General features: G+C 38.1%; 1 non-coding gene across 1 annotated transcript; it reads left to right on the top strand.

The window, feature by feature from the left end:
- Window positions 1–3,621: 3,621 nt before the first annotated feature.
- LOC111757697 (U6 spliceosomal RNA) lies at window positions 3,622–3,723 on the top strand. Its single transcript, XR_002791982.1, has one exon. It is a non-coding gene; the product is annotated as a U6 spliceosomal RNA (small nuclear RNA).
- The last annotated feature ends 12,165 nt before the right edge of the window (window positions 3,724–15,888 follow it).

Raw genomic sequence — 15,888 nt, 5'->3', positions numbered from 1 at the left:
ACCCAACACCAAAAATTAAGGAAGAAAAGGTTTATTTAGCTCACAGTTTCTGGAGGTTTCAGTCCATAATCAGCTGGATCCAAGGTAGAATGGTATGGCACTACAGCAACTCTTGAAGGCAGAAGAAGACAGAAAAGCAACAAGTGCAATAATGGGGGCTGATAAAGCCTTTTTTTTCCTCCCTTATATTGTATGCAGGCCACCCACCACCACCCCCCTCCCCTTGGCAGATATAGCACTCACAAAAATCTCTGTACCTTCCATTTGCAAAAGATGACGATGTTTACAAAGTAAGGATCCTGGCTCCCTGCTGTATTTATTAGTTAAACTTTTAAACTTCTCAAATTGATGTAGTATATCAACCATAACAATCCACTCCTTGTCAACATGGCACCAGGCACATTTCTTTAAACCTGTTTTCAGATTCAAGACATGCTTATTCATATCTTTCACAATTTGAACATTGTAACACAGGTTTAACAATTCTTAAGAGCCAGCATTAAGTCTATCAACATTATATTACATTAGAACCATAACATCCCACCCTTGGCCCCCAAGGACTCACCCACATCCCTTTATGCAAAAGGCATTTAGTCCATCTGCAAGACTTGCCACAGTCCTAACACTTTCAGCATTGCTGAAAAGTCAAAGTCCCAAGTCTTGTCCAAGATGTATGGCAGACTCCAGCTGCAAGCCCCTCTCAAATGGAAACAGAGTTAAACACTTCCAACATTCCATGGCACAAGATATTCCAAAGGGTACAAACAGGAGGACACAAAGGAATGGTACTAAAAGCAAGTCCAAAATCCAACAGGGCAAACATTAAGTCCTGCAGTTCACATCTGGCATATGAAGCAATTTGGTTGTGAGCTCCAAAGGGCTTGAATGACTCCACTCCCATGGCACTTCTGATGGTTGTAGCTCCCACAGCATCTGTCTTGGGCTGGCTTTGCTCCCTTCATGCAGGTTTCCTTAGATGATCTATGCTCCTGGCTTTTCCAGACTACTGGGGTCTTCACTGCATCTTGGGCTTCACACCCATCACTTCACATACTGTCCTCTCAGGGGCACACTGCCTGGTCTCCCAGGCCTTCTGAAATTAGGATGGAAAGCTTTTCAACCTTGGAACTCTTGTGTTCTATGTGTACCTAAAACCAGTGGATAATGCTGAGGTCTGCTGCCAGCAGGAGTCATAGCCAGGCTTTCCTCTCTCTTGGCTTTAGGTTAAACGCCTAGATTTCTGGACACTCTGAATCCAGCTCTGAGGACAAAATTTTCTATACTGCTCCCATTCTGGAACATGGTGTGGCCACCATCATTTTGAAACACTGTGTTCTGTGACTTTCACCTCAAAGCAGAGGCAGTTTTGAAGCTGCAAAAGTTCAAGACTTGCTGCTTTTTGTAATGCCTGCAGGCTATCTTTTCTATTCTGTTCCTTCTCAGTGATGGAGATCTCTGCTCCATCTTTACAGTCCACAGGTTTACTGAAGCTTCCTTTCTGGCAAATCCACAACATTTTAAATCATCCTGCTGGGTTCTTTGCTCTTGATTCACAATATAAACCTGTCTAAAAACCCCCAACAATAACCATGCCGCCACCCCAACATTCAACTGTCTTAAAATTTCTTCTGCCAGATCAGTTAGTCTGCCGCCCTTAATCTTAGTCTCAGGTAAAGTCTCTGGACATGAGCAAAACACAGACAAGTTTTTTGTCAAGCCATGTTGCCTGATGTCCAACAACCAATGCAGTCCTTCTTTCCAGCAGAAATTTCCCATGGCTGGTGGTTTGGTCTTCTGAGCTCAGACCAGAATTTCCATACAGAACAGCCTAAAACATTCCAGTAACCCTAAATGATATAACTGCATGTATGTTTAAGTGTATAAGATAGAAAATGATATCACTGAGTTGTATTGGATCATTGAACAGAACCGTTTGCAGTCTCACTGTTGGAATGTCCACTTTACAAGCTTTAATTTTGTGACTTGAACAATTATTTCTAAGATGACAATATGTAATCCATTAACTAGTGATTTCCTACTGTTTATTTTTTTCTGTAAATCTGTATAACTTGTACCCTTTCTCTGCTTCTTTTTTCTCCTTAAATAAAATTTAAAAAAAAAAAAAACATTCTAGTTCAACTCCTTCAGGCGACATCTCTGAAACTTTCCAAATCCATTTCCAACACAGCAATGACCCCACATCTCTGCTACCAAATTCTGTCTTGGTTACTTTTCTTTTATTGCTGAGACAAATTATCTATCACCCAAAATGAGGAAAGGAAAGGTTTATTAGCTCACTGTTTGTGGAGCTGTCAGTCCATAATCATCTGGCTCTAAGGCAGGTTGGCATGGCACAGAGGCAATACTTCAAGGCTGCAGCCAGCAAAAGCAGCCAGAGTAAAAGGGAGGAGAACACCCTTTCCACCCTTACATCACATCCAGGCTACCACCCTCCCACCCCCCACTCCCCCACCCCCCCACCCCTGTCCCCTCAGGGCAGATGTAGCTCTCACAAAATCTCTGTGCCCTGCTCTTGTACAGAATGAGGATATTTACAAAGTAAGGATCCTGGCTCCCTGCTGAGTCTCTCAGTTCAACTTCTAAACTTCTCAATTGACACAATGTATCAACTATAACATCAGGTATGTGTGTTTGTGACTCAAGAATAATGATTAACAAAATCACAATTGCCCAAATAAGGCTGAAGTCTTAGATTGTGAAAATGTTTCAAGTATCATAAGGTCTTATGTGCCCTTAAGATATAAATTTCTTTTCTATCACAAAATTCCTACTAAGGCAACCTCATTTGGGACAATAGTTTCGAAAACTCATCATAAAGCTGGATGACGATTTCAGAGTAACAAGGCCTTTCCCTTTGACACATAAGCACCACTACAAAACATGCCTAGAATATTTTACAGAATAAATCAGCTCTAATCCTAAAGCACTGAACTCAGAAGCCTCAGGGAAGAGGACTTAGGATGGGCCAATTTTGTTGGGGAAATGAAAGTTCTGCAGATTAAATCACTGATTAAATTTCCTTGGACAGCTCTGGGAAGCAGGGATTAGCAAACATGCTCTGAGAAATTGAACTAGATGAATGGGTGCTTAAAATAAGAGATGTACTGCCCAGGAAAGATTTAGCCTACTTTACCATTTTGTTTCATTCTCCACAGTCTTCTTTCTAATTGGATGTTCAGAGGTGGACTTGCTGTGCACAGCTGCTAATTTAGCAATAGATTGTCAGTGAACCTTTCTCCAGATCTGGTAATTAGATGCTATTGATTACTCAAAATATGCCCCTAGCGTCTGACACACTTCACCCCATAACACTTTAACCCTTACTTTATTTCTACAAAACCTACATTAAAAATCATTGTCTTGTGCTATACATTTTATGTGCTTTGTTACATTACTATACTTGTTTGTTTATTTTGTTTATCTCTCAAGATAGTAAATCCCTTGTTAATATCATTCCTTTCTATATTATTAGCACATAATAGCTCGTTTATGGTACATGTGACACAATAACACATTTTGTCCTTGAACTATAGCAGGCAACCATTAGATATTTTATAGATGAGCCAATTTGTGGTGTAGACTATTATAAAAGTGAGTTTAGTACGCACTGCAGCAACACATACAGTAAAATTGGGACAATAGAGAATAGTATGGCCCTTGCATCAGGATGACATGCAAATTCATGAAGCATTCATATTGTGTGTGTGTGTGTGTGTGTGTGTGTGTGTGTATAAATTAGTTCAAAGTCAACCTGATTTGCATAGTGAAAACTTGTCTCAAAAAGACAAACATAACAAAAGTTAGTGAGGGACTTAACACATAATATTATTTCAAGATTACATTTGTCTAGGTCTGTTCAAAGTATCTGACCTCTATTAACTCCTTTAATAGTCATTTTGTTTCCATGAACTAAATACAATTATTATTCTCACTGCAAGATAAAGTCACATATAGAAAATAAGTAATTTAATGTCACATGTCTGGGAAGTTACAGAGATATGGTTAGACACAAATTTTCTGCTTCACAATTCTCTTAAACATAATACTCAAATAAGATACACCTATTTGTTTGGGAAGAATAGCTTACCTACATGGAAAACAAAAGATGATAGTGAATAACAAATGAAGGTATTATTAATGCGTTTCTAAGGCCTTGACTACAAGAATGTTCCCAGAGGACAAGGGGAGAGGGAACATCTCACAAAGAATCTGAGACTACTTATGAGTAATGGTTTGACTAATGATGGAGATCCCTTATTAATGAAACCCTAGTGATTGTAGGGGAAAAAAGTTTGCTGCAGGGATGATACATATAGAACAAATGATCATATAACACACAAACATCTTGAAGCTTCTCTTTACTTTGGTTTCAAGATGTCTACCCTTCCTTACAAGTTGGAAAAGAGCAGAAATAAAAGGTAAGAGTGAGACTCCTGAAGTGCTCCTAAAAAGACACAGCATTTCTTCTGGGACCCCACTGGCTCAATAGTCAGAATTTCTCTTGAAGAAAGCAAAACAGTTAATACACACACCTTTGTCTTCTGTACTGAGAAGTGAGCCATTATCATCAGAGCATTTAGAAAGTCAAGAGATTTGTTAGTAAGGACTCATCAGTACTAGCTGGGAATGTCCCAAGTAAAGTCAAAATTTCTGTTCATGATTCATCACTGATTGCTGTGATGATTACGGGCTGTCAAAAGATTGGCATTGCTGTTGATGGGAGCTGGGTTTGCTCATTTTCTTCTGGGTTCTTGTCTGAGAAAGTCTTAAATATTGCTTCCAGGGAGATGGGAAGTGGGTTAGGAAAGAATATGTGAGATATGGGTTCCATTTCTGATGGCCCCATCCAAAAATGGAATATAAGACTCCAGCAGTGGCATTTTCAATCCCTTCTGTTCATCAAGGCAGCAGGATTCATGATTCAATGAACTAATAATTAGAATCTTTTTTCTAGAAAATTGGCTTTTTAAAGTGCCTGGTGGGTATGACTAAGAGGTTTGGTGCACTGGGATTTTCAGTCGATGTTTGTATTTCTTTCTTATTATGACTTGAAGGAAAAATCCAAAATCTAAAGTTAGCCCTTGTTTTTTCAACTTGGAACTTTGTAAACATGCCAACAGTTGTGTGTGTGTGTGTGTGTGTGTGTGTGTGTGTGTGTGTGTGTGGTGTGCTTTGCAATAAACAGTATTACAATTTCTTGACATTTTCATTGCTGTTTCTTGACATATTTAGTGAGGCTTTAAAGGATTTTTTTCAGAGGGGAAAAAAAGAAAGAAGAGAAAAATGGCTTTCTTCCAAATCACCATATGTTTCCAATTGAAAATTCAAAAGCAGAAGACAGGCCTTAACTCAAGCTGTGAGCCTTTTGTGGGGTTATGGACCTAGGGAAGTAGGGTCCCTTTTAAAATTTATTTGTTACAATTTTAGTATTACTCAATGACAAATGATTGATTGGGAGAAAAAATATTTAGAAGATATTTGTTGAGCAATATTTATGCATAGCACCTTAGATAGGACAATAGAAAGTTTGTATGAAAATCTAATTGGGGATACAACATACGAATGAAGGCAAATATCCAATGTAGGATGGTAAATGGACTGCTTGCACTCAGAGATTCCCCAGGAGATCAAAAGGAAGAAGTTGACCTTATCAAAAGAAAGATTCATGTAAGAGGTAAAATCTGAGCTGGGTCTTAAAGATAGGTGAGGTGGTAAGGTATTCTAGGTGAAAGCAGCCATACATTTAGAGTCACAATATTGGAGGTATCAAGCACAGTCAGATATAGTATGTAATCCATGTTGCTGGTACTGTATTATGTGAGGGGTGCACAATGGGGGAAAGATTAGAAAATAAGCAGAAATCTGATTACAGTGGACTGGAATGATAGGCTTGATGTATTGTTATCATTGGTTTTTAGTTTCAACAATTCCACATGTTAGGTATTGATCATGAGACTGCTTTATAGATGAGGAAAATGAGGCTTATACAAGCTAAGTAATTGTCTACAGTCAAATAGTGGATATTTTATGAAACCAAAATTAACCTGAAACCTGCTGGATTCCAAATCCTCCTAACTTTAATAGCTTCAGTGGATACATAGACTTGAGTAATAATTGCTACCAGTCAGTAGATGAGATATTCCAGCAGGAACAATATTATTTTTAAGCAAGGCAGAGAAATTAGAATGGGAAATTAAAGAACTGACTTGACCCAAAGTGACCATGTAGACCCACTAAGATCCTTAGTACTGTCTAACTAAGGATGAATCTATCCTTTAATGCTAGAGTTTTGTCTTTGAAGTGGGCAGTTCTTCTAGGTGAATGTTTCAGGCAAATATTTATTAAAAGGCAGATGCAGTATGAGAAGTTAGAGTAGTTAAGAATGGTCCCATTTGGTGGTCCTATATTTCCTCGTTGAATAATGATCCTCCTTGGAGTGCTTAACAGTATTTTCTAACACTCAGGTCCTTGAGTCAAACCCAGTTAACAAATGCTCCAAAGCATAGTCAGTCACTGAAGTGACAGTGAGCTAGGCCCTCAGAAGCCGTGGTTTGTAAAAAACATGTATCTAATTGGAAAAAGGATTTATTGCTTCATGTTGCTGAAAAACAAGGGGCTGAAGTAGCTTCAAGCATAGCAAGATCCAGATACTCAAAAAAATAATTTGTCATTCTCTGTCTCTCAGCTCTGCTGGCTTCAATATTGGTTTATTCTCAGGCTAGTTCTTCAAGTGGTGACAAATATGATTAAAAGCAATTCTAGGCTTACATTTCGGTTCACCTTCCCCAGCGAAACAAAGGTACTGTGATTTATGCAGCGCTCCTTTCTCCATACATGTGGTGAAATTCCTGGATTTAATGATCCAACTTGAGTCACATGCACACGGCCAGTGGCCGGTAAATCTTACGTCCTCATTGGCTAGTGCCAATGAGCCTACCCTAGAGTTAGGAGATGTTCTGGCTGTGTCCAAATTTCATAGTGTGAGAGTAAGAGATATGGATGGATCTTCAGGGGAAACTGGGTTGTTGCCAGTTAAAGAAAGAACAGAGGTTACTGAGCACCCCTGGTAGGAGGAGGAGGAGTGGAGAAAGGGCCAGAGCAATAGCAGAAAGGGAGTCAGCCATCTCTACACAAAGCAGGAGTAGTTAGTTACCAATATTTTTTATTTCCTACCGGAGGTTTATGCCTCTGGATATCTTCTCAAGTCAGTAGTGATGGTTTCTTCGCAATGTATTTTGCTCCAGACTTGCCAGACAAGCAGGGCTAAATCTCACATTCAGATCTTTGCATAAGTTGCTCCCCTCTCTGGAGTGCACCCTGACCCCGGTCACCCCAATATCTGCCTGGGAAACGTGTGCTTTCACATCCTCAAACACACATCTCAAAAGAACTTTAGACATGTTTTTCTGTCAGCTTCTCTAGCATAATAATTTAGTTTTTATTTTCCTTTCTTCTTTTTATGACCATTACTTTTGATGGGTTTGCTCTTGGGACAGTAACTTACAACAGGTTACCTTAGTAAGTTCTAGCGGTACATGGGATAAACTGTTTCCCAATCATTGTGGTAAGGAGGCCAGGGAAATCGGTCTCTTCTTTGCAGGTGAAGTGTCATAGACCTACACAAAGGACACATACACATGTATGAATTAAAGTCAACACTAAGCAAAGTTATATAACAGACTGTGTGATCTCATTTTCTGCTCAGTTTTCTAAGAGGGCCAATCTTCTTTCTCACAGAAAACACGGGTATGTGCAGAGCAATCAGAGTAGAAAATCTAGAGCTTTATAAAAAAGACTAATTTAGATTTTACCCCTACTGCAGTGTCTCAGTGCTAAGTAACATTTTGAAGTCCTTTCTGGCTGTTATGTGAGGTAGCGTGGTCTTCCTCACAAAGGCTTCTCATCAGATATCCTGCTTTGGGAGTTTACTAGGACAGGTTTTATACAAAGGCAGGCTTTATAAGATGGCATGTCCTAGGCCTGCCAGCGTGACAGTTAATATCCATCTTGAGGTAATTCTGTTTATTATGCACAAGGGACCCTAGAGAAACCTTGGGAATAATATTTTTGGCTATTATTTTTCACGGTATGGCAGATTTAGGGCAAGAACAGTCAGAAAAACTGCTTCCCAGTGTTCCTTCCCAAGAGGCTACTGACAAGTGCAGAAGCCACAGCTCTTCCCACAGCAAAGCTCTCACCTTTTGCAAATTGCAAGAACTGTGGTGATGAGCTTGCCAAGCTTGCAGAATGCAGCCAGTCCTGCCCAACCAGTCTGCTAAGGAGTGAAGTGATTTACAAGCCAGAGTCCCAGGGAACCAAAAGGAAGGGAAAGAAAGCTTCTGAAGAGTAGAGCTAAAAATAGTTTTCTTTCCTCAACATTCCAGGGTGCTCTGAGGGAGGCTCAGCAAGTAGGCATGGCTCCTGTGAAAGCCCATCCCAAATCTACAGGGCACATTAGCAATCAGTTGGGCTAGTTCTTCTCTCAGGACCTGGACTAGGTCCCGTCACTCTTGTCATCACAGCCAGACTCTTAAGAAGACACGTGAAATGAAACCTCATGCTTCTCTATGGCTTTCTACTGAGTATCAGTATTGTTTTCCTCCTCTAGTCAGATATCACTGGTTCTTTATCATTTCTCTTCCCACTGGGAACCTTTCATCATTTATTTGCCCTGCATTTGTCCTGAGACTTTACAGTCACATCATAAGGATCTTAGTGTACTCTAGATCTATGCCCATAGCTTTCACAGTGCCCACTGTAGTAAAAACTTACCAATAGCTTACTGATTGACTTCACATGTTTTGGACAATTAGTTTAGCTGCTGTGTATGGGAGAAGGCAGTAGCAGTTTTCAGCAATACTTGTGTACCAGGTTAAGTGCTAAGTGTGCCTACATTGACTAGTTTAATATTCACTATAGAACTTGGAGGTAGCATCTGGGAATAGTGCCATATGCCTATAATTCTTTCTATTTGGGAGGCCGAGGCTAGAGGATAGTGAATTTGAGTACAGCCTTGGTAACCAGCTTGGAGTTAAGCACAGTCATTATTATTATCTACATTTTTGTAAATTGAGAAACAAATTCAGAAAGTCTTCAAAACTAAATTAGTAAGATGCTTTAGGAAAAGTAAGAGATTTAGGAAATGTCAGGATTTAGATCTCTCTCTCCAAAGAAATCATATATAAGACAGCACCATGCTTTCAGAAATGAAATAGTGTACTTGTTAGGTTCCGTATTTTGATAGTGGAAGAGAGGAAAATAACTTAAATCCAAATTTCCATAGAAAATCCAGGAAATGTGATGTTTGTAATAATACAGAAATTAATGGCTCTGTTTTTGTAAGATATGTATTTCTAAATTTCTAAATTTTTATTTAATCTTCCTACTATAAAAAGGATTTTCATGGTTGATGTTAACACTATGCATTTTTCAACAGTAATAATATACTTTTTTCATCTTCAAAGAACTCAAGGTCTACTAAATAGGATCAAACATAAATAGAAAGTTATATTACATGAGAGAAATGAACAATAAATGCATACAGAGGATATTAAAGGATCTCAGAGGAAAAAAAATCCTTGTCTAGATTGAGAAGCTTGGAATTTTTCTTGGAAGAGTTAGATCTGTGTTCGCCTGCTCACCACTGATTTCCCAATAGCTATCCTAGTGCTTGACGCACAAAATGAGCTTGGTAAGCATTTTTGGGATTCATGAATGGAACATGAATGACTGAGTTCTAAGTGTTAAAGTTGGTGCGCAATTAACTAGATAAAGATGGAAAGTTTGGGAGCATGGGCTTATCAAATGGAATATAAATGACCTCATTCCATGAATAAAGAAAATGTAGTACACACACACACTGAAAATTATTCAGTCATATACAGGGATAAAGTATTGTTATTTGTGACAACATGGATGGACCCAGAAAACATTATATTAAATGAAATAATCCAGGCATAGATAGATCAATACCACATGTCCCTGCACAGATGTAAAATCTAAAACTGTTGACCTCTTACAAGTTGAGAGCAGAAGCTGACCTCTTACAAGTTGAGAGTAGAATATTGCTTACTGAAGGCTGGGAAAGGTAAAGAGAAAATGGAACTAGAGGGGGCATGGCCAAGAGGTACCAAGTTACAGTCAGATAGAAATAAGTTCTGGCACTCTGTGCCATGTGGGGTGAATACAGTGAACAAGAACACATTATATATTTCAAAACAGCTAGAAGAAATGACTTTAAAAGTACTTTAAAAGTACTTACCAAAAAATGATACAAGGTGGTAGAAATGTTAAGTACCCAATGTAGTTATTGCAGAAAGTATACATAAAATATAATATAGCATTGCATCCCATAAAAATATGTAATTATTATGTTTTGATCAGAAAAAGAGAATATTACTCCAGATAGAGGATGAAGCAGAAGCAAAAGCACATAGAAAATGCATGAAAAAATGAAAACACTTGAAGAGAGATTATAGTTAGTTTCAAATTACTGGAGCATAACATATGAGACTAGTAGATGAGACTAAAACAAGACAGATCTAGAAAACGAAGTCTGGGAAGCATTCAGGATAATATTGGAAATAGTAAACAAGTAGCACAGTACAAGCATCCATCAGAATAGATGCTGCTCTCAGAGGCACTTTATGCTCCTATGTGCTACCTTTTTGGATGCCTGATCATAGGAGGAGAAAGTCTGAGGACCTTGGAGATGGACTTGGAGTACTTGTGGAGGAATTAGAAAGGAATCTAGTTTGTTCATCTTGTATAGTCAGAGAGAGGGCAGAGTACATAAATCCAAAGGGAGAGAGGGTGGGGAGCTTCAGAAATTCTTTCCTAATTGCTCTCTTTCCTCAGTGAAATATGCAGCTAGGTGACCAGTTGAGAATGAGAGTGCAGGAGAAAGGGCTAAAAGGTTTGTTGAGGACAAAATGGTATATGATAGAAAAAAAAAAAAAAAAAAAGCAAGAGTGAACCGAGCAGGGTATATAGGCAGCACTAAGAACCTCTAAAGTCAATGATCATGCAACTAAGGTGAAACCCATCATTACGATTCTGTGAGGTTTTTTCTAAACCATCTTAGGCCACATGAATGCTGGCTTAAAGTGGGCAGTATTGGATTCAAACAAAGTCATGTTTCTTTTTGTGGTATGAAAAACAAGCTAAGTGTGATGTCACAGGATTTTCTATAGCGTTTCACTTACTCTTTATTATGAAAATGCAGTAGATAGAGAATTTCTCATGCTATCTATTAAATTAATTTCCCGTACATACCCCCTGCAGTCCTTTTCTTCACAACTCATTTTACTGGAGATAATTATCCCCGCTGACTGATTTTTATCTTATCATTTCCCATTGACTCTTGCTCTGCTTCTCTGGAAGTTCCACCCAGCTTGTCTGTGAATTCCTGCCTTCTCATTTCCTGCCCTCCATGTTACTTCTGGGCCACTTCATTCAGCCCCAGATTTGCATTATTATGTACTTACAGATGATTTCCAAGTTTGTATCTCTTTTCTAAGGCCCAAGTGGTCTCACTCATTTCTTAGTCTAAACATCCCATCATTTTTCCTTAGAACAAGCTTAGATGCCCTAAATAATTTATTTTATCCCAGTATCTTAAAGTGTTCTCTCTTGTTCATTTTTCTTTCTACCAGACTGCTCTACTTCAAACCCTAAGAAGTCTTTATTTTTCAGTCCTCATCATGTATATCTCATTAATTAATCAAGCAACCATCAATCTATAATCTTTGTAGTTTTCTGAATTTCCCAAATTACTGGCACTAAATACATAATCAGAAGTAAAGACTTACTTTAAAAATACATATTTTAATGTAAATTTGGGTCTGGCACTTATAGCATTCCTACACTCTTAGAAAAAAAACTTAGCATAGGCTTTATGTACAGCATGGCAGATCTTGGTTTCTGCCGAAAGAGATTGGAGGTAAAACCATGAATATGTAATCTGTTTCTCATTGAATTATCAAAATAATATATAAAAGAGAGGAATGGAAACTCCACCTACTGACTATCCCTAGTTACACAACTCAAAATTTTTACATAATTATAACCATTAACTTGAAGTCACAAGAAAAAATTCCAAGCAAAACTATGGATGAGTCTTTTACAAAGTCAGACTTCCACAGGCACAGCGGTAAGAAGTTACCTTCCTATTTAGCACTACCATGCTTTATGACTTCTAGCAGCAAGCAAGTTGAGCTGAGTTCTTGGAAAATACTGGGTAGCTGGGGCATTTCAAAGGGAATTTGGAGTGGTTTATGTGGTTTGAAAGTTCTTGGACAAAACTGCCTTCCTGTTGCTTTTGGAAACTGCAATCTAGAACTGGAAAGGAGGTAAACAACAGGAACTCCCTCGCCATTTGGTTTGCTTCCCGTTTGTATTTAGCTAATTATTTTATGCTAATAAGAAAGCTTGTTTTTCTGATTCTCTAGTCTTTTTTTTTTTTTTTTTTTTTTTTTTTCTTACTGTAACCATGTGCAACCATGGGGCACACTTGGGCAAAGACATCCATCAGCTCATTTTCAGTTTAGACACAAGTGGAGCCAGCTGCCTTCTGCCATGCAAACCAGGGAAAAGAATTTTTTTAATCAGCTTCCCTTCACTCTCTGCTCTATTATGTCTAGATTAAGTGGGATTCATTTGGTGTACGACGTTGAAATTTCCAAGGTCAACAGGATTGGAAATCTCAACGTAGTGGTTGGTGGCCATGAATTTAAAGTAGGGTTAGTCATAGTGTCCAGTGTTCTCCTTTCCTAACCCCCAGCATATTCATGACATCTGCAGAATCTCTCTACTTCAGCCTCAGCAGGTCCTTGAGTAGTAACTTCTCTCATTTCTCTAAATCATTTATTTGTATCTGTTTTCTTTATTCCAAGAATTTGCTCACTTGTCATTGTTTCTTGTCTTATTTTTGTGGCCCTGAGGGTTAATACCTCTTCCTATTCCTTTGCTATCATTTTTTTCAGGATTTAATAAAGGAGAAGAAGTAAATCAGTAGGATCAGTCAATGCTTTTTTTTTAGCTGGAACCCTTATGTATATGTTTATTTTTTGTTACTATACTTTAGCTCAGAGCAAAACTGAGTTGATTAATTTCATCATGACCATCTTGTTCAGTATCTGGCATCTTCAGTATCTTTCACCAAGAAAAAAGATGGACTGAGTTCTCAAAGAGTCCTTTTGCAAAGCCAGAGAAGACTATAAGCTGTATACAAAAATTCAGATAGATAATGATTACAGAGCAGATACTGATGCTAGGAATTTTGTCGAATATGCTTTGGGATCTGTAAAAAAGCCAGAATACTTTTTTTCTAAACTGCGCTTGCAGGGATCTGATGTTTGTCTCTGACTCATATGTTTTCAGGTCTCCAAGAAAAGCTTTTCATTGCCCAAGGGTGGAGCATGTTTACACGGCACCCATTGCCCTGCGTTCACCACCACCTCCAAACCCCACCAGAGCTGCGTCTTCTCTGCCTTGTTCTCAGGTTGGGGGCTGCCTGCCAGCCTGAATTCCTGGCTCAGGCAGTTGAGTAGAAGAAGAGGTGGGTGGTTCCGTAATTTATTTTTGCATGCCTGATTTAAACCATCCCCTTCTCACCAAATGGGAGCGTTCAGCTATTAGAGAAGACATGCAGCCCCCTCGTCTTTGTACCTTTCAACCTTCAAAGAAACCTTCCACCAGATCAAAAGATGAAGCCTTCTTCCAGAATTCCACGCCAGCTGGTTTGGAGAATTTTAAATGTTCCTGAAAAAAAGCATCTGTTCTTTCCATCTTATTTCTATCTTCCTTTTATACTGAATATCTATTCACTTACGTCTGTTAAAGCCAATAAGTGGAGAATTTATAGTTCATAAACCCAAAGAACTCTATTCCACACATTCATCATTAGCCCGATTTTGCTTGTTCCATAAACACTGTTACAGTGTTTTGATAAGGGTTTTGATCCCTGTTTTTAACAGGCTGCCAGCCTGACATACTCAATGTTGACTGCAGCTATCTTTTTTAGGTTAGTGTGTAATATTCACACCAAAACTTGGCTTATATATTTTGAGAAACTCAAAGCTTTATGAAGCTTTTCTGAACTGGTGTTTTGAAATTTCCTAATGCCCCATTTAAAGAGATTTGCAGTTTTCTGAGTTTCACAGTTCGACCTGGTAAAATCTGCACTGGGACAGTTCCCAGAGAGAAGGTCAAACAAAGTGCAGGTCCATACATAATGTATGCAGGATTTTAACAAGCAGCCTCTTAGACTATAGAGCTTCTCTTCATGGTTTCCCATGAAACTTCACAAGCCATAGGTACTATGACCATTATTTTTAAAAAGAATAACCGAAGGAAATGTTTAAACTCTTTTAATGTAAATTGCTCTAGGAATTTAAATGTCTTTGTATAGATTCCTCGTAACAAAAATCTATTCTCCATGACAATAATTTTCACCAAAACTAGATAATTTTAAGCTATATCAATTTATATCCAGTTTGAAAAATTCTAGTACTCCTTGTTTATAAAGTGAAGACAGATTAATGCCCTGTGGAAAAGAAAGAGCAATTACCCCCTAACTCTAAGATAGAATAGGCAAGAAGACATAATTTAAAGAAAATAAGCATTAGAAAATGAATTTGAGTTGATCCTGTTTTAATTTTTAAATTAGATTTGAATGAAATACTAAAGAATATATATATGTATATACATATATATTAGATAATACAAAAATCTCTGCTTAATGATATAGAATATATTATGACTAGCTACCCAAGAACCTCTACTTCTCTTTCCCATTTCAGGAAGACTTGGGAATATCTCTCTTAGTGCTATGAAGACTTATTTTGGGACTTAATGGAAAGAATTACATCTCATCTATAGCTTAGGAACTTAGAGCTGAGTACAGTACTAGAGGAAATATTGAGTAGTCTTCTATAGGTAGCAAATAAAATGCAGATATAGTTATCCAGTTACTGAGGAACCTCAGGAGAAGGGAACTCAAAATAGTCTGTTCCATTCTTCATTGGTTCTGCATGTTAGGAAATGTTTTCTTTTAAGAAGTTGAGTATTAGTCATGAGTCTTTCAGTTACAAAAGAAGTCCTTCAGAGATTTTTAAGCATTATCAAATACAAATTGCTCTTCAGAGGCTCTGGAAAGTCTAAAGTTCCTAATATGTGTACATGTATATCTTTGCTCCAATCACTATAGCCATGAACATGAATTCTGTCTCATCAGTTCCAGGTCCAAAACTCACTCCTAGAGACTGAACATGTAGAGAAAAAGAAATAAAGTCCCCTTGAACCACTAGGGCAAACAGAAATACTGTAAAATAATGGAAGGACAATTACTCAAGGAACATAGGTAAAAATGATCAAGATGTGATATATATATATGCATCAATTCTCCAAGATGAATCTAATTATAATGTCTCATAAATATATACTACTGGCTAGTGTGTATGAGGCCATAGATTAGATCCTTAGCAGCACCAGGGTGGAGGAGGATAGAGACAGAGACAGAGACAGAACGAGAATAAATCTTCTCTCTTCTTTTCATTGTTGGACAATTCCAAAGCACATTAAAGGAGGGTTAGGAGTAAGATGAAAACTTTCTCTTCTTTGCTCTTCCCAGATCCCCACTCTTGCTCTTTTCAATTACTTCTTAAAATAGATTACTTGTATGTAACTGTTATTTCAAACTCTGTTTTTGGAGGAGCAGAGTATGATATTATGGAATGAGACACAAATGAAGCCTGTGTTTGTTGAAATCATAGTTAACATTGTGGCTAACATGTATTAAAGCCTTATTGACATCAGTGTACTACGTGTTCTGACTCACTCAGTTCTCCCTCCAAGTCAATGAGATGA

This window comes from Cavia porcellus, unplaced genomic scaffold (genome assembly GCF_034190915.1).
Source record: "Cavia porcellus strain 051 isolate PalLab524CR breed Dunkin Hartley unplaced genomic scaffold, mCavPor4.1 scaffold_9, whole genome shotgun sequence".
NCBI classification, from domain to species: Eukaryota; Metazoa; Chordata; class Mammalia; order Rodentia; family Caviidae; genus Cavia; species Cavia porcellus.
Note: the sequence above shows the minus strand (reverse complement) of the source record. Positions and strands in the feature narration are given on the sequence as shown.